The sequence below is a fragment of the Pongo abelii genome, chromosome 1 (assembly GCF_028885655.2).
Source record: "Pongo abelii isolate AG06213 chromosome 1, NHGRI_mPonAbe1-v2.0_pri, whole genome shotgun sequence".
NCBI lineage: Eukaryota > Metazoa > Chordata > Mammalia > Primates > Hominidae > Pongo > Pongo abelii.
The window spans coordinates 185,436,249-185,455,413 of record NC_071985.2 but is presented as its reverse complement, the minus strand read 5'-3'; the positions used below and the strand labels follow the sequence as shown (position 1 = coordinate 185,455,413).

Sequence of the window (19,165 nt, the reverse complement as noted above, 5' to 3'; positions counted from 1 at the left end):
GAAGGAAGGAAGGAGGGGAAGAGTGGCTGGTGTGCCAGCTGTTAGAGAGATATCCTTGAGCAGCCATTCCTACAGGAGCGGCCTCCAGAGGCCATGTTTTCCAACCCCCACCCCCAACACCTCTGCCCCAGCTCCTGCATCCAGGAGAGCCAGTGTTCAAAACCAGTCAGTGTGCTTTCTCAAAAGAGGATGGAAGGAGCACACTGGGAACCCAGATGTGAGCCAGAGCACTCCCATCTGGGTTCCCAGTGTGAAGCCAGGGCAAAAGCAACAGAACCTCGGGATTAGGGGGCCCTGAAATGGTGCGTCCAGGGGTCCTCAGCTGTGGGACCTCCCTTTTCAAAATACCTCCCCTTCCCTCTACCTCCAGCTCCCACCTCATCTCCTTGGGGAACATGCCTCAGCTACAGGGAGGGACTTGTCAGTGTAGTGACAGGGAGCTCATCACCTGCCTGGCTGCTCCATGCTCTCTCGGGGCATGGATGTCGGCTGTGAAGAGGACCTTCCTTCTCTGGTCCTGAAATCTGTCCCCAGGAGGCTTCATCTCTGCTGGGGGAGCCCAACTCCACCCAGCCTGCTCCCGGGACTGGCATCTGCTCCTCTAGGGATGAGGGCCCAGTCCCTTCACGGGCTCCTCGCAGGACATGCAAGGAGGCCTCACTGCTCTCTCTTGTGGCCAGACTCCCACCATCCCCAGCCACACCCAGACCGGAGCTGTCCTAAGCCGCTCTCAGGGGCCGTGGGTCCAGGAGCAGGCCTGGGAGGTCAGCAAGCCTGGGAGGCTTCCACCCCAGCTCCTCCACCCTCCTTTGAAGGGGATCAGGTTCCCCCACAAACATAATTGAAAGAAAATATGAGAGAGAAAAGGTCTTTGTTCTCCCATTTACAGCGTCAGAAAATATGTAACAAATTAGCCGTTTATGAGGTAAGAGAGCAGGGCTGTGTGCCGCAGCGGCGAGGCAGGGCTGCACATAAGGGGGCCTTTCAGCCAGCTTCAGGGGGCGGCCAGGCAGGCGGGCGCTGCGGGGGACCGGCTCTGCCCCAGGCCTGCCAGCACGGCCTGGCACCCATGGGATGGAGGGCTGGGAGGCCCTGGTTGACCTCTGGCTTGGACTCTGGGTGAGGCTTGGCAAATGGGGACGTGGTGCCCACCAGCCCAGGGTGCACACAGCTCTTGGAAGTCAGGTGGCCAGGAGGGGGAGTGGCGACGGCAGGGCTTGGTTCCCAAACATGCCCCTCACCTGGTCCCCTGAGTAACCCCGAGTCCTTCTTCTCCTTCTCGGGACCTGTTTTGCCATCTCTGACAGGAGTGGGGTGTTCACAATGATATCTAATAGTTTGTCCAATGCTCTTGGGGCACCAGTGTCCAACTGCACGGACTTCAATATCTTCCCCGATGGTTTCTCTGAAACTTAGGAGCTGGGAGGTGGTTCTTGGTATTACATATGACTTTCCTCTCACACACCTTTGATTTCTCTTCCAAGGTTTGAAGAAGAGTTCTAGCGGAAGCATCAGCCAGTCATTAATTCCAGGGGAGGGTGCACGTGGAACCGGAAGGGGTGGCTGGCCAGGCAGGAGGCAGCCCCTCACCAGGGAGAGGAAAGAGCGCTCCTCTCTCCAGCCTTGCTGTGGCCTTTAACTTGCTTCACCGGGTGTCCAGAATCACAGGTGGGTGGAATGAGAGCAGTGTGAATGACACCTGGTGGGCAGACAGTTTGGTATTGAAGTGCTGGGATCTCGCGTCCTCTGGGTTGTCTCGCTGCGGCTCCGATGCCTTTGACGTGAGCAGCTCACAAGTCCATCACTCGCATTCTGTAGCTTCTGGCATCTCCCGATTTGGAGTTTCTGATTCTGTGGTTAGACCTTATGTTTCCAGGGCCTGGGCTTTTCATTCTTTCTAATTTTTTTAAAATGTATGATTATTGTCTAGAGACATTATTTTTAAAAAGTATAAACCGTCCCAGTGCTGACAAGCCTGTTGTGGGGAGGACTCAGTGTGATAAGGCATCTCAGGGCGCTGGCATTTAGCCTCCAATACAATCTAGCAGGGCTAGGGCACAGGGCCAGCGGCCACCCTGCAGGCTCACAGGGACAGGATTCCGCTCTGCAGTTAGCCCCAGGGATGGGACTCTCCAGCACTTTTCCCTCCAGTCGCTCCAGGGCGGGAGGATCACGGCCCGTGCCAGTGGAGTGTAAGGAATCCCCTGGAAAAGCGGGGCGCTTGAATATCCTGAGTGTTTGGTCTGCAGTCACAAACACATCGCTTTCCTGGATCTGATTTTATTTATTTTGATTGGATCTTTAACAGCTCTTTACAAGGCTGAAACCGAAGCCGCCTGAGGTCCCCGGGAGACTTGCTAAAACTTCAGCTGCACCCAGTTTAGCAGAGCAACTTGAAAGTTAATCAGCGGTGAGGGACAATTTGCCTCATTATTTCCAGCCCTGGAATTTGGCGGCAGATGGAATTTGGGGCCTGGTGTGGACACGGCAATGAACACAGCAAGGACCGTCGCCTCTTGGTATGGCCTTGTGGGGTCTGGGCCTGGATGGGCTGATACTCCCTCTGAAGATGGGCGGTGCCAGGAAGGATTTCCCACTTGAGAGAACAAGGGCAATAAGGCTGCCCTATCCCAGGTCCAGGCCAGTGTGGAGTAATCCTTAGATACACAATTCTGAGCACGTATTCGGGCTGAACCCTGCACTGGATTCTGGGGAAACAGAGGTGGAATCCGATACAGTTGCATCCAATATAGGATGCAGACCAGAGACACTGGGGTAAATTCTCACAGGAGAGGAACACCTGTGGCTGGCACCTTCTGCATGAATCTACGAAAAACACATCTGCCCCACTTGCCCTCACTTTCTCAATAAGGTCCACTCAGACCCTTGACTTTAATGGTAACCCCCTCCCAGGCACTCCCACCTCCACACTCTGCCATACTCTCCACAGCACGTAGCACTGACCACCTTCTAACACACTATGTTAGTTCCTCACTTATCATGTTTATTGTTTATCACATCACCTTCCACAGGAAGGTAAGACCCTCCTTCCATGAGGGCAGGAATGTTTGTTTTGTTCATTAATGTATCTCCAGCCCCAGTACATAAAATGCACTCAATAAATGTCATGTGAACAAATGAATGAACTGTGTGGCCTTTTATTACCAGTTACCAGTCCCGGGCCCTCCTATGTAAGTAAGTCCAGTCCCCCTGAGCCTCCATCCTTTCAGCAGCAAGGTGCTGGTGCCTAGGGAGAAGGCAAGGTGGTGCTTACACAGCAAATGAAATTGCTTACTTTACAGAAAAGCTCAGAGAGGTGCAGGGGCCTGTCCAAGGTCACACAGCACGAGAACACATGTTTAGACAGACTGGGATATGCCTGGGCCTGGCCTACCCCAAGCTTGGTGAGGTACCAAGAAAGTGCCCCTAAAAGGAAGAAGTGGAAGCTCTCAGTGAGGTCAGCAGCGGTGGGCAGGGCTAGGGCCCCTGGCTTCCAGGGCATCCTTTCCCACCTTGCTTTTTTCCCCAGCCAGCCCTATGCCCTCACTGCTTCCAGCACCTGTGACTCAAGGGCCCACCTTCCCTTGCTGGTCTCATGTCCGTCCTCCATCAGTGGGTGGGAATAGCAACGTTAAGGCAACAGATACCATTTATTCAATACTGAGAACTTCACACACACCACACACACACACATACAATCTTACTTACTCTTCCCACAATCCATGAAGGAATTATTATTTCAGTTTTTAAAATAATAAGACTACGGCTCAGAGAGGTTGAACAAGTTGCCAAGGTCACTCGGGTAGTTGCAGGAAGTTCTGACCTCAAGGAGTTCTTTCCTTCCTCCTGGACCTTTGGACACCCACTGTCCTTGCATCCTCTGGGCATCTGTGTATTGTGATGGTGCCCCTGTCTGGGTTCCCCTCTCCTTGATGCTGTCTTGCAGACCGCTCCCTGCAACATGAGCACAGGCTCTCACCCTCTGAGCTGAAAGGGCCTCCTGTTTCTCCCAGTAGTGTTCCAGAAATGCCATGATGGTGCTACAGAGGCAGCAAGCCAGTCAGTGGCTACCCACCAGTGGCTGTTCTGTATAAGGCTCTGTGCTATGGAGTCTTGAGAGGTGGACAGAGAAACATATTAGCAGTCAGAGGCCCTGGGTTCAAGTCCCCCTGAACATGGTTAGGGCCAATCAATTCACCTCTCTGAGTGTTCCATGTTCTCATCTGAAAAAATGGATATAAGAAATCCCAGGACTGTTTGAGGAATGGTAGGGGTCCACAGGAGTCTGACTCAGCTACAGGACTTGGCTGTGGGAGCAGAAATGAATAGCCCCAGATATCAGGACTGGAAGGAACCCGATTGTTTCTCCAGGGCGGGTGTTGCCTTGGCAATGCCCCTGACAGGCAGATGCTCAGGGCTGTGCCATGCCTCTGTGGCAGGAGCTCAGTATTCCCAAAGCAGCCTGCCACATCCTTGGACCACTCCCACATCTAGAATGCTTTTCACACTGAGCTTGACCCTGCCTGCCTGCCTGCCTCAGTCCAGCCCAGTAGCCCCTTAGAACTTGTCTACACCCTGTGATCCTGCAAAGGCTTGCAGAGATTTAGGGCAGCAACCACCAGTGTCAGCCAGTCTTTCTCCAGCATGGATTCCAGGATGCCCCTCAACCCTGATCACCCTCTTTGTACACCCTTCAGGCTGTCATCACCCCTCTTCAAAAGCAGCAGATGCAGACATTTGAGGAAAAAAAATATTCTACAGGGGTTGGAACAATGAGGCACTGCTGATTAACTCTCAGCCAACCAGAAAATGTAACTGCCTACCCCTGCAGCACCGGGTAATGTGTTCTCTCATAGACATTCACACATAGACATGCACAAACACATGCATGCACACACCCTCAGTCATATTCATACTCTAAAACATACCACTGACATCTTACACAAAGGTATATTTCATGTACAGACACAAATAGATGCACACAGACCCCAGGCACATGTGTGTGCACGTACACACACATGCACACAAACACACATACACTCCTCCAGTGGAGATTCAGCTCACCCCCGAGGCCTGACTGATCCACTACACATTGCTCTGGGCTCTCTTCCTCCTTCCTACACACCTGTGGGCTCACTCTTGGGAAAGAACTCTCCACCTTTCTACTCTGGGCATCTATAAGTCCCAGAAATTAGGCCCCTGCCTGGTTTTTAGGTTCTGGAGTGAAGTGCAGATACCACCTCAACTATCTTGGGACTCAAACAGGCTTTTCAGTACAGTGCCTGCTGAGCTCTGAGCTTCCCTGTCACAGGGGTGATGAGGGGAGGGGGGCAGGTAGAGAATCAGGCTGTGGAATCAAATTCTGGCTTTGTCACTTGCTCGCTCTGTGACTCTGGGCCAGTCCCTTGACCTCGCTGATGGCATTTTCTCATCTGTAAAATGGGGATGTCTTTCTTGCAGGGCTGCTGTGAAAGTTGGAGATAACATACATGCTATGCTTTTCATTTGTTAATAACTCTTTTAATCCTATAAGGTAGCTACTCTTATTATTCCCATTTCAGAGATGAGGAAACAGAAGTTAAATCACAATACATGGTTGTGATGATAATTTGTAGCATTGCCCTTTCCCAAGATGCCTTCACATTTTAATTCTAGCAGCTGAGGGTCAGGACACCAGTAATAAGAACACACTTGTGAGCATTAGCAACTCCTGATCCAGGTGGTCTTGTAGAAGGCTGTGGTTCCATCCAGCATGTCATCCAGAGAGAGTGCCACCTGGCCACACCCTCAGCTCCTGGATTATCTGAGTACCTCCAAGGTGCCATCTTCCCTGAAGGCCTCTCACCCCAGGGGTGGACTCCTTCTCCACCCTAAGAGAAGAGTGGTAAAGGGGACATGATGCTGGTGACGCATTCAGGGCATTGAAGTGAGAGATGGGGCCGGCCTGGCAGATCCATCTGTGTGATTGGGTCTTGCTGTGCTCATGCATCCCCTGGGACGCCACAGGTTCTTGCCTGGAGATCTGCTGCAGGCTGGGAAGGCAGAGGTACTGAACGTGTAGCTGCACGGGGGAAGCAGACGGCAGAAAGTCTGCCAAGCTGCTGCAGTGTCAGCACATTCTTGGAACAAATGCCCTGAAAGGCTGGTCCTCCGATTCCACTTCCAAGTGAGAATCAGGACCTTGCTGCCCCAGCAGGGTCGTGCCTGGGTCACTGACTGCGGCTGGAGGCTTCTGGGGGAAGAGGAGAGGCTTCAGAGCTCTGCCAGCTGCCATTCTACACAGGCAAGCCCCTCTGGCCCCATCTGGCCTCCCTGACCCAGGGCGCTGGCCTCTGATTGCATTCCCCTAGTGACAGGGAGCTCATTAGGGCCTGGGGCTTTGGGGAAGGTTGTTCCTCTGTAGGCATGCCTGGTTCTAGAGAATGGATATGTGTGTTTGCTGGGGCTGTCAGAGCAGGGGGAGGTGCAGACAGATGGGGAGGAGAGAGGCACATCCTTGCTACAGACTGAGAATGGGGTGGTGAGAGAGAGGCCTTCAGCCCGGCTGAAGAGGAAGGCAGAGACTTTGTTACAGAGCAGCAGCATCAAGGCAGCCGAGGCCTGTAAAGATCTTCCTTCTAGTCTAACCCTCTGGGTTTTCACAAGGTGGAACCAAGGACCAGCATCAAAGTCTGTCATTTCCTACTTCAGAACTCTTTCTGTGGGGTAGCCACGTAAGGGGTGAGATTTGAGGGGCTCCGGGAATCACTACCAACCTCAACAGGGCTCTTCTGGGGCCTGCCTGCAATGGCTCCTTGCTCCTTCTCTGTTTGGAAGGTTGTAGGTGCCTGATAATGTGCACAGCTTCTTGGGTGCCCTGCCTGGGGGAATGGGTGTATCCCAAGTCTGGAGGCCTGATCGCTGTCACTGGTCTTCAGAGGAAAGTTGGCAATTCTCTCATCCTTCCTGAGCCTGGATTTCCTCACGGTGAGGTGGGGGCTGCTCGTATCTACTGGATAGGGTTGCTGTGAGGGTCAATGACACATAAGGATGTCACCCAGCACAGGGCCAGGCTCGCTCGTGTCCTCTTTCCTCACTCCTTTTTTTTGGAGAAGGCAGTGTCTGGGCAGGCCCAGCTCCTTAGGCAACACAGATCGGTAAATCCATTTCCCGCCAATTCCACAGAGGCAGGTCTGGTGGGGAATCCTTCAGCAACGTGAGTTACCAGCGCCCCCTCAACAGCCTGCAAATTCAACCCTGACTCTGGCGCCCACCTACTGACCACTCACTTTGTGCTGTACATGCCCTTCATCCCATGCTATAACTGGTCAGACTGGTCTAACAAACCTGTGGGTGGATGGGGTTAACACACCCGCTTCACAGATGAGGAAACTGAGGCCCAGACACACAGTTCACCTGGTAGGCAGAGGAAGTGGCACTCAAACCCATGTCTGCCTGACTTCAAAGCCCATGCCCTATTCATTCTGATCTCAAACTTGCTGGAAGCAGAGGACACAGGCAGAGAAGGCCTTCGTGGGAGAGAGGCCCCACAACCAAGAGGCTGAGGGCAGGTGCAGGATGAATTATTGAGGGTGACATTCGAGGCTCCTGGCCCTTTAATAGTTCCTTTCCTTCCTCTGTGTTCCATTGTTCCCCGGGCCCAGAGCTGGCCTGTGGAGCCCCTAATCATCGGCAGTTACCACAGTGGCACATCATAAATAGTCTGTAAAGGGCCCAGGGAGCTCAGCCCACACCCTCAGAGCCAGGCAGCACCCTCCAACATACACACATTCACACGGCTGCCCACAGGAGGAGGCCAGCTTGGCCAGCACAGCCCTGGCTTTGCACTGTCTTCTTCATGGTCAGAAGTCCCTGCAATGAGGAGGAACCGCCAGCCCAATTTTACCCATGGGGGATCTCAGGCTCAGAGAGAGGGATGACTTTGCCAAGGTCACAGAGCGGGCTGTGGGAGGAGCACGGACAGGATGTCTTTGTTTCACAGAACAACATGAGCAGGAATAAAGGCAGGCCCCACTGTGTTTTCCAAAGCTCTTCCAAATCTGGGGTCTCGCTAATTCTCACAATATCCATTTTGCAAATGCAGAGAGTCAGGTTCAGAGAAAGAAAGTCAAAGTCCATCACGAGCCCCAATGATGGAATTACCTTCCCACAGCAAAACTCCAACTGCACTGCCTTGCTCCAAAGCCCTGTGTGGCTCCCACAGCCTCCTTATCCTCCACAGCCTGTCACCTCCTTCTTACATCACTGTCCCCTCATTCACACCACGGTTCTGAAAAGCCAAATAACAACTCATGAGTCCCCCAAGACCCCATTCTCTTTTACTCCTCCACACTTCTGTTAAGCTATGCCCTCCGCCTAGAAGGAACTCCTGCCAAACCTCCACCTGGCTGACACCCACCTGCACTGAGCACCCATCATTCTTTACCTGTGGGATTGGATGCTGAGCTCTGCCAGGGCAGCATCCTTGGTACTGTTCCCAAAACCCAGCCTGGTGCGGAGTAGGTGCCCAGAAAGGCCCTCACTTCAATAATCACTGTCTATACTCTCAGAAGGCACCCACCCTCCCAACCCTTAGTTCAGGAGGTTCAGGAAATCCTCAGGGTGGGCACTGAGCCGGGAGGAAGTGGCTGAGTTCCCAGCACGTAGTTCTACTCTTAAGGAAGGGAAAGCAACTCCCTGAGGCTCTAACAGTGTGTAGGGCCTTGGACTGGGAGTCAGGAGCCTGGGTTCATGTTCTGCCTCCACCAATAACTTGCTGTGTGGAACTGGGCAAGTCGCCAACCCTTGCTGGGTTTTGGTTTCCTCATCTGTTCAACAGGGAGAGGTTAGAGGTTTCAACAGAATGGAGACCAGGTCTGTTTGCTCACCAATGCAGGTCCCCCACGCCTGGCAGATGGTAGATGCTCAGGAAACATTTATTTACCCAGTGGCAGTTGGGCAAGTGAGGTTGGAAGGTCGCATGTAGTTTGAAAGTCTAGCAGCCCAACTGGCTTGAAGGGGACTGTGGTGAGCTCCATCCATCACACATACATCAAGGCAGAAGGGCTGGGCTGGAGCTGAGCCACAGACTTAACTGTGGTCAAAGGAGAAATACCTATCTTTCTAGTTGAAAGGACATTTCTAATTTTACCATTGTGTTTGGCTGTGGTTTAGCTCATGACATATAATTTATTTAATATGAAATATATTTAAGTGGGGTGCAAATCTGGAGTCTCACTAATTCTCACAACATCATTATATCATATGTCATTACATATGTGATATATAATGTATTTTACATATGTAATTTCTTTTAAAATGTATATTTATTTCAAATAAATAAAAGAGAGTTTGAGCTGCTCAAGTTGCATTAAAAGGAGCCATGATGTTAAACATACAAAGAGTTGAGAAACACTGTCTTAGGTGAAGGGATGTTTGTAGGAGCCATTTTTTTTGGTGGTTGTTTGTTTTTTTTGAGACAGGATTTCACTCTGTCACCCAGGCTGGCGTGCACTGGCGTGATCATAACTCACTGCAGCCTCAAACTCCTGGGCTCCAGCAATCCTCCTGCTTCAGCCTCCCGAATAGCTAGAACTACAGGTGCGTGCCATCATGCCTGGCTAATTTTTAATTTTTAGTAGAGGCATGATCTTGTTATGTTGCCCAGGCTGGTCTCAAACTCCTAGCCTCAAGTGACCCTCCCTCCTTGGCCTCCCAAAGGGTCGGGATTACAGGTGTGAACTACTGCGCCCGGCCTAGGGAGCTGTTCTTGGAGAAGATGATGTTTAGGAAGCCTGCCCTACTGGGGCAGGACTCTTGAGTTCTATTTCTGTAGTGACCCCCACATGCTGTGGAGCCTAGGGCAAAGACGGGGAAACCTTTGGGGCCTCATAGTCTGGCTCTGCCAAGGGGTCCACACTCCATGGAGGACTGAGTATGAATGGGTGTGTGACTGTAGGGTGGGGAGGGCGAGGATGCAGCAGGGGCCTCGCTGGGGCTGCCGGGGATGCCACCCAGACTCTTTACTCCCTGTAATGCCATCTATCCCAGCAGGCTCCCCAAACTCAGCCTCCGGCTCATAGGGTGTGTAATGGAGGAGACAGCCAGGGAATTCCCCAGCTCATCAGCTCAGGGCTCTGGAAACATGAATGCATCAGGGAAATCTGCAGGCAGTGCCGAAGACACGCTTGATTTCTCAAATCGAGAGGCACATTTTCAGCATCTGCATGTGCTCTGCAGTGGGACCACCTAGGTTGGAATGCCTCTGTCTGTGTGGCCCATGGCAAGACCCTTATCTCTCTGCTCTGCATGCAGGGCCTTTAAATTGCTGGGACATGAAACATTTGGGGTGGAGCTGGCCAAGGGAGCTCCTAAAAGATCCAGAGCCTGAAAGAAGCATTTCCCTCCCTTCAGATTCACAGCACCTGACTTGTCCTGTTTGTGGTGAGGTCAAGGCCCACAGCCCTGAGAAAACAAACGGCAAACTGAGAAGGGGCCTGTTAGGGAAAAATAATCAGAACAGCCACTTGTCACTGCTCTGAGAATGGGAGCTGAGGCCCCATCAAGGGACAACCACCAACACTTTGGCCCACAATGAGGTACCCCCCTTATTAAACAGGAGGGATTTAAACAAGGTTTGAGTCCACTTTGGCCCACAATGAAGCACCCCCCTTTTTAAACAGAAGGGATTTAAATAAAGTTTGAGTCAAGCTGAGCCACCACCACCTGGGGACAGCTAATCCAAGGCTCAGTCAAGTGAGCTTGGATGTGGGGGCATAAAGGGGTGGGAGTCCAGCAAGGTCAGAAGGCTTGGCCACCCTTCAGCCCGGGCACCTCAGGCTGGAACCCTCAGTTTCCTCCTGTTAACTGGGGACAATGAGCCCTTCCTTGCAGGCCTGCCTGAGGTATTAACAACATACATACAAACGGGAGCATAAGGGATCAGTCCAGGGCCACACACAGTAGGTGTGACCTAGATAGCCAATGTTTCCTCCTTCTCTCTAGGGCTGCTGGGTTCTAGCTCTCACCCTCTGTGGTCCCACCCCCATGGGCAGCACTGTCCCCCTCGCTGGCTGGTCCTTGGAATTCTGAAGTCTTCCAAACTCCCCTCCTTCCTCACAAACAGGCTCCTGAACTGAAAATCCCACCAAGTCCCTGGCGTCCCCCTATGTGGGCGAGAGGGGACAGTATAGGCAGGAGGGGTGAGTGGCGACCACATCACTTGCCCCTCCTGTCTTCCCATCCCCTTTAATTGTGCTAGAAAGTCACTGTGATTTGACAGTGCATGAGGGCCGCTCAGTCAGCAGCTGCTGCAGCCTTTGAGGAACATATGACCTACGGTTTGTAGAACAAATAATAATGGAAAAATACTCAGCAAATGATTCCCTTTTGTGGCCAGAGCATGCCGAGGCCAGAGGTATAAGTCCCCTCAGTCAGGAACTCTAAGTGGCCCCTTGTCAGGATTTGGGGTCCCAGAGGGGCTTCTTCACCCTCAGCCTCTCTCAGAAGCTGCCCCTGGTATTTCCTATTGTAGATGGACTGACTTTAACCCAATGGCAACACTGGGTGAGCCTCAACATTAAGCACCCACATCCTAGAAAGTGGAGCCCTTAAAAGATCAGGGAGTTTTAGACTTTCACATGACAGGTGCCACCTAGAGCAGTCTCACAGCACACAGGTGGCAGAGGCAGGGCTATGACCCGGCCCCCTTCCCTATGAGCCTCTCAAGCTCCACAGCCTGCCTCTGTCCTGTGCACACCTACTGTGCATCTGCATCGGCCAATGCTACGGATGCGGGAATCATGGCTGGAGGACAATGCTCTCATTTGATGCCTACCCTGAGCCTGTGATGTGGGGAGGGCAGGGAGGGTCATTACTGCTGAGGAAACTGAGGATGACTGGCCCCAGGGACCCCAGAGAGGTCTGGCGCCAGACTTGTCTCTTATGCTGGGACATCAGTACGGGTCTGGTCTTACTTAGCTTTTCAAATGCTTACAAGAGACTAATTTTAAATATCCCAGGGGACAAGAAGGAAGGAATGTGCTGGCTTCTCAAACCTCGAGCTGCCCATAGAGTTCTTCTTTCAAGGAGTAGTCTCCAGCCAGTTCCCGGAGGGGCTTCACTTACCCCCATTCCCCTGGGAGAGGGGCTCAGCTAGGGCAGGCTGTGAGCAAATCCCAGGTGTTTAGAAGCTGCAGCTTGAAGAACCTGAGGTTGCAGCTCAGCTCCTACGCAGCCTAGGAGTGACTGCTGGCATATCACTCCTGTGCGCTAGACTCCTCGCTGTCGATGGGGTGCATAATCCACATCCATCTGCAGGAGCAGATGCCCTGGGCTGGGGTCAGCCTGGACTCCATCCTCTCCATCACCACTCCCTGCCAGATCCCCAAGCCTACCTCCCAAATCTTCAACCCAGAACTCCTCTCTGTCGCCACTCCCATGCTCAGGCCACTTTCCTGGTCCTCCCTTCCTTATCCTTCACTTCACTCTTCATCAGTTCTAAGATTTAAATTGGAACACAAGCACCTATGGCACATTCAAGTGCATATGTCAAGTCATGCATGACACTTAGGACATTCTAAAAAATATTACCAACCACAAAAAGTCCTTTACTGCACCCCATTGTTCTTAGGAGAAAGTCAGTTTTGTCCACTGAGCACTGGGGCCACTGGCCCCCATGGCCACTTCCTCTTGGTCTCTTGTCACTACTCACCCCATGGTTTTGCCTGGCTATACTGGGCTTCTTTGTGTCAGGCCTTCCCTGGTCTCTGGGCCTTAAACTTTCTTCTGTCTTTCCTGCCACCCCCTAAGCCTCTTCCATGACCCCCTCTGCCTAAATTCCATCCGTCCTTAGAATTCCCGGCTAAGTATTACTCTTGAGACCCTTTCCTGCCTGGTCAGAAGTCCTCCTGTGCTCTTGACTCTCCATCTGCTCTTCTGGGGTCTTACTGCCTTGCCCCAGGATGTCCCCCTCCCAGATGGGACCTCCCTGAAGGCAGCAGCATCACACCCTCATTCACCCCTTGCCCCGTTCCCAGCCCCAAGGATGGGCCTGGCCCAAAGGATGGCCCTCAATACATCTTTGATGAACACATGAAAGTCAAGTTGCCATGATAACATTAAATTCTAGACCCTTCAGGAGATAGTAAGGACAGAGAGATCACAGGGGCTGCATATGCCCCAGGCATTTGCTACCAGGAAATGAAGTGACTTCGTAAGTTCACTTGCATGAGAAAACCCACCAAGCTGGGAATCAGAAGGAACTGGGTTCTAGTCCCAGCTCTGCCTCAAAGCCAAATCAACTTTATTCTCCAGGGCCTTGGTTTCCCCTCCTAACAAAAGGGATGTGCCCCTCCCTGCTTTGCACATCTTTGAGGATTAAACAATGTAAGAGTGGTGAAAGGAAGCTTTGACAAGTACAAAGCTCTAGTCAGACATATAGATGACGGATATTATTCAGGCACAAAGAGAGGTTTCTCCAAGGCCTGTTATCTCTTTTTTATTTTCTTTCAAGGAAATGGCTTAGCCCAGCCTGCCTGCATTATTGTTGGCACTGTGAGCCAGGGAAAGAGGGAGGCAGAGAGGGAGAAGGAATCTTTAAGAGAGACTCTCTGGGGGACACTAATATTTTTAATAGTTTGTGGGTTATGAAGCAAATCTCTGTTCTCCGTATTATATATCTCAGCTGAGCCCGAAGAATGTTTCCAGCGTCTTTAATGAAACTGAAGCAGTAACCCAGCAGAGAGAGAGAAAGGCAGAAAGAGGAGATTTATTTGCAGAGATGTTTGCTCAGAGAAAGGTGAAAGCGACCAGAGGCAGGGGGCCCGACTGAGCCACATTCCCCCAGCCCTTGAGTGCCCTGATTCTGTCCTTGGTTGTCGCTGGACCACCTGTCCTCACCTTTGAAGAGTCTAGGCAGCTACGTGTGCTGGTCTCCTATCCCCATGGCTGGGGGGTGCCTGTGCTTTTCCCTCTAATTGTCTGGAGACGGGGGCAAACTCACCAACAGTTGGGAGGACTGGCTTTTACAGCACGTAAGAAAGCCGGCTGTAGCCCAGAGCCTCGGTGGGAGAGCAGAATTATTAATAGGTCCTACTGAGGCCTCGGGAAAAATGCAAGACTGCATGGAGTTTAAAAGGTCAGCGTGAATAACAAAAACAGACTTTCTGGGGAGTCAGAATGGATTTAAAATACACTCAGAGGAGCCTGGGGCTCCTTTGCTGCTGTGGGCGCAGCGTGAACGTCTTTTGTGTGTTCGCAGGCGTGTGTGTATACACCTCCGGGATCTGCAGACATTTGTCAGCTCCCAGGGAGCTTGCAGCCTCACAGGGTGTGTGCTCTGGGCAACTTCTAGGTGCCAAGAATGGCAGCTCAGTGGCAGAGCTGCTGTATGCTGGGTGATCACTCCCCCCTCTCTTTATAAAGAGAGGAGAGTGGATTAATTGGTCTTAAGGACATTTCCAATTCGAAAGTTGAAGCCGTGGAGGATGGAGAGAACCTTTCAAATCACCAGCAGGTCGCGAACTGGCTAGGTGACTCTGGGTGAGTTGGCATGCTCCTTGGCCTGGGTGTGTAGCTCCCACTCACAGGGCTACTGCAGGACGACTGGCACACAGAGCACCTGGCTCTTTCTCCTCTTGCCAGGCCTATTCTTCCAGTCTGTCCTCGCTCATCCTTTACTTGAACTTTGGAAGACTCATTCAATTAGATGAGTATTTACTGAACACCTACTGTGTGCTCCAAGTGCTGTTCTAGGCACTGTGATACAGTAAAAAAAACTCCTATGGTCTGGAGCTTATGTTTTATGATCACTGGTGTCTGCCTGTCCTGGAGTCATGTGAGTCAGACTCTTAAAGAAGAGGTCGGGCTGGGCGCAGTGGCTCATGCCTGTAATCCCAGCACTTTGGGAGGCCAAGGTGGGCGGATCACAAGGTCAGGAGATCAAGACCATCTTGGCTAACATGGTGAAACCCCATCTCTACTAAAAAAATACAAAAATTGGCCAGGCATGGTGGCGGGCGCCTGTAGTCCCAGCTACTCGGGAGGCTGAGGCAGGAGAATGGCGTGAACCCGGGAGGTGGAGCTTGCAGTGAGCCAAGATCGCGCCACTGCACTCCAGCCTGGGCGACAGAGCAAGACTCCATTTCAAAAAAAAAGAGGTCAGACGTGGGTCCAGTCCGACCAGTCATGACCACAGAGGAGGCACATCATCTCTCAGAAACTTGGCTTCCTAAACTGCAGAATAGGGATAACAATAGCAATCCTCTTTTGGGGGGATGATTTAAAAGCATGGGACTAGTAGGGGCTTAGCAAATATTTGTTAGTGGATAACTAATAGGTACAAAAGCATTTACAAATTTAAATGGCTATAATTCTTCCTTCCTCTCTCCCTTTCACAGTCCTCTGCAGGTGCTAAAGGGCTGCACTGTGACTATCAGGAAACCCTAGTAAGTCCCAATAATTTTATAATAGTGGGGACTAACATTACTTGAGCACCTGCTGTCTACAAGTCCTGACGCTGGGTGCTAGGGGCACAGAGAAGAATCTGGTAGTTTCTTTGTTCTTTTTATATTTGGTGTGGTTAGGGAGACACAGTTGCAAATAGTCACTAGCTATTTGGGGCTCTCAGAGTAGGGCAGAGGGAGGCACGGGAGCTTGTGAGGACCTGGGAAGGCACCTAACTCTGCTTTGAGGAGCTGGGAAGGCTTTGCAACTCCCTGAAAAAGTGACCCTCCACCTGGCTGTCACAGTCATAGGCTCCTAGTCTCAGAAGGTCCTTATTTAATAAGATCCTCCTGTTTATTTTACAGCTATAGAAATTCAGACCATATAAATTGTGTGGTAAGTGGCAGAATTCATTAGGATTGACTCCCAGGCTTGTAACCCCTTGAAACTTGTATTTTAGCAAATCAGAATTCATTTAAATACAGATGCTTGGACCAGACAATGATGTAGTCAGCATTGATGACTGGAATCCCAGGCTCTGTGGGGGATGGTGGCAGAGAGGTTCTGAGCCAGGGAGTCTTGATCTGACTCCTGATTTGCCAAGGAATTCTGAGTCCAGATTTACCTGGCCCTGGGCTTTTAGGTAGCAGGGGAAAGGATATATCACAGGTGAGAAGAAGATGTGGAGTTAAGATAAAGTCTCAGGTCCTACCTGGCTGAGCAGGTTAAAAGGTGCAACCTTGAAAATAAGTTGAAATTTAAAAACTAAAACCAACTTTCCCAGATAGGGCAGTAGCATTTGGTTGAGTTAAGATAACCATGACCCTGGTCAAAGGTCTGGCTGGGGAATGATCATTGGCAGAAGAGGTTGTCAGGAGACAGAAGATGCTGGGATGGGTGAAGACATGCCTAGTCCTTCCCTCTTGGTGCTGGAGTAATCTGGAATCTCATTGCCTCTAGTAACATTTACCTGTTTTTCAATCTACCTTAATCATGCCCTTCTGAGGGCTTCTATGACCCTTATAATACCCATACCTTTTGCCACTTAGTAGATCTTCAAGACATTGCCTTCTGCATTCTCTTACATCCAACTTGCCCTTTCACACCTGTATATCCTGCCTCCTGGTAAAAGTGGAAGGAGTTGGATATTGGTGAACCATTTGGTGGACTAAGGACCTCTGAAAATTCCCCCCTTCATAAAGCAACAAGAACACAGACAAAAATGGTCAGAATAAACTTTTTCAGAACTCTGGAAATTAACCAAAGGCTTGCGGGATTCCAGGGAACATTAATCAGCAAAATCTCAGTAAAAACAGTAAGCTTTGTGGCATTTTAACTTGCCCTATTTCCCATACGCCTTCTGCAGCATCCTTGAAAACCAACACCTGCAATCCCAGTGAAAACCAGCAGCCTGGCAGTCACTGGTAAAGGAAAAACTGGGTTGGATCTCCCTCAAAATCCCATTCCCAGACAACTATCACTGTTTGACCTCTCTGATGGTTCTCTGGAAGATCCCACCCTCAATGCTGTCTGTATTTGATCTGACCTAAAGCCTGCTAAGTGCTAACAGCATTTTCCTCAGGGGTGTTTGTTGCAGACAATCAGAGTCAAGTTTTTGAACATCACAGCAGCCTGAGGCATTCGAAAACAGCTGGATCATACAAGAGAATAACCAAAAAGCTTAAAAGGAAATGCTAGGAAATAAGATATTCACAGGGGGCTCTAAAAGAGCTCCAACATATTCCTGAGAATCTAGAAGGCTGCATGCAAGCATAGGGCTGTGTAAATGCCCAGAGCTATGTACATGCTCAGGAAAGACCTGAGAAGGCTCTAAGCTCTCACCTCTGCTAACCTTGAGGCTTTAAAACAGGAAGTGAAGGCTAAGGCAGAGTTGTAAACTGCATGCATGGGTGTTAAGGATGTGCTCCAACACACACACACACACACACACACACACACACACAGAGCCCTTCAGCAAAGACTGAGGAACTTATTGGTTCCAGACATTTAAGTAAATCTCTGTCTAATCATTAGCTGATCACAAAGCTAACTGAGCAGAGACTTCAATGGCTTTACAGACTTTACAGAATTAGTTCAGAAAAGTCATTAATTAAATAGTGACAACAAACAGCAAAGGCAACAACAAATCCTGAGAAGGGAAGAGAATCTGATTTCCAGCTTTGCCACATCATATTCTTTTAAGTGTCAAATTTTCAACAAAAATATTACTAGAAATACATAGAAACAAGAAAATATGAGCCATAAATAGGAGAAAAAAGCATTTAATAAGGAGTATCTTTGAGGAAGTCCAGAAGTTGGACTTACTAGGCAAAGACTTTAAATCAGCTATTTTAATATGATCAAGGAACTAGGAAACCATGTCTGAAGAACTAAAGAAATGTACGAGAATTATGCCTCATCACATATAGAATAGTAATAAATAAACAAATTATTTTAAAGAAAGAACCAAATAAACATTCACATATTGTATGGTTGAAAAGTACAATAACTGAAATGAAAAATTCACTAGAGGAGCTCAAAATATTTTAGCAGGCAGAAGAATCAACAAATTTGAAGATAGGCCAATTGGGATTATTCAGTCTGAGGAACAAAAAGATAAAATAATTTAAAAAATGAACAAACATGGCACACCATCAAGTGTACCAACATATGCATACTGGGAGGTCAAGAAGGAAAGGAAAGAAAGAAGGATAAAGGATTTTGATGAAATAATGGCTGAACACTGCCCAAATTTGATTTAAAAACATTAATCTATACAACCAAGAAGCTCAGTGAACTCCAAGTAGGATAAATTCAAAGAGATCCACACCCAGACGTATCATAATCAAGCTGTCAAAAGCCAAAGACAGAAAGAACCTTGAGAGGGGCAAGAGACAACTGAACCATCATATAGCTCAGTAAGATTAATGGCTGATTTCTCATCAGAAATCATGGAGGCCAGAAGGTGATATATTAAAAAGTGCTAAAAGGAAAAGAACGTCAATAAAGAATTCTATATCCAGCAAAACTATCTCTCAATAACAAAGAAGAAATTAAGATATTCTCAGATGAACAAACATTGAGATAATTTGTAACCAACACACCTTCCCTTCACTGAATGCTAAAGTGAATCATTTAGGCCGAAATGAAAGGACACTAGACAGTAACGTAAACCCAGGAAGAAATAAAGGGTACCAGTAAAGGTAACTGTGTAGGTAAGTATAAAAGACAGTACAAATGAAAAATGAATTTTGAAGGGTTCCGGTTCTTAGTTCATTTCTTCATTTGTGACTTTTTTTCACTGTCTGATTTAAAAGGCATAAAAGCAGTTATAAATCTATACTGATGAGGTACAAGGATGCAATTTGTATGACAATAATGGCACAAAGGAGGAGGGAGGGAAAGGAGCTACAAAGAAAAAAGTTTTTATATATTATTGTAATTAAGTTGATATTAATATGAATTTATAATTCTTCAGGCAACTACTAGGAAAACTAACTCAAAATGCAAGTAGTCATAGACCTGGGTTCACATGAAAAAGCTGTCATTTCAGTCTAGATGACCTTGGGCAAGTAATGCCCCATTTTTGAATCTTAGTTTCCTTATCTTTCAAATGGGGATAACTATGCACAATCCAAGGTTTATCTATATCCCTAATAACGTAATGAGTGTGCTGTGCATGTCAAAGAGAAGAGACTGACCTCCAATGGACTGTGGGAGGCCACCCTGGTGGCCTGGCCTG

At 49.5% G+C, this 19,165-nt stretch overlaps 1 protein-coding gene and 1 long non-coding RNA gene across 3 annotated transcripts in view; one reads left to right on the top strand and one right to left on the bottom strand.

The window, feature by feature from the left end:
* TRABD2B (TraB domain containing 2B) overlaps window positions 1–19,165 on the bottom strand; it is a 237,065-nt gene that overhangs the window by 56,725 nt on the left and 161,175 nt on the right. The window lies entirely within an intron of this gene.
* On the top strand, window positions 945–3,142 carry LOC129050965 (uncharacterized). The gene is made up of 3 exons (XR_008514905.1): window positions 945–1,119; window positions 1,485–1,668; window positions 2,309–3,142. It is a non-coding gene; the product is annotated as an uncharacterized LOC129050965 (long non-coding RNA).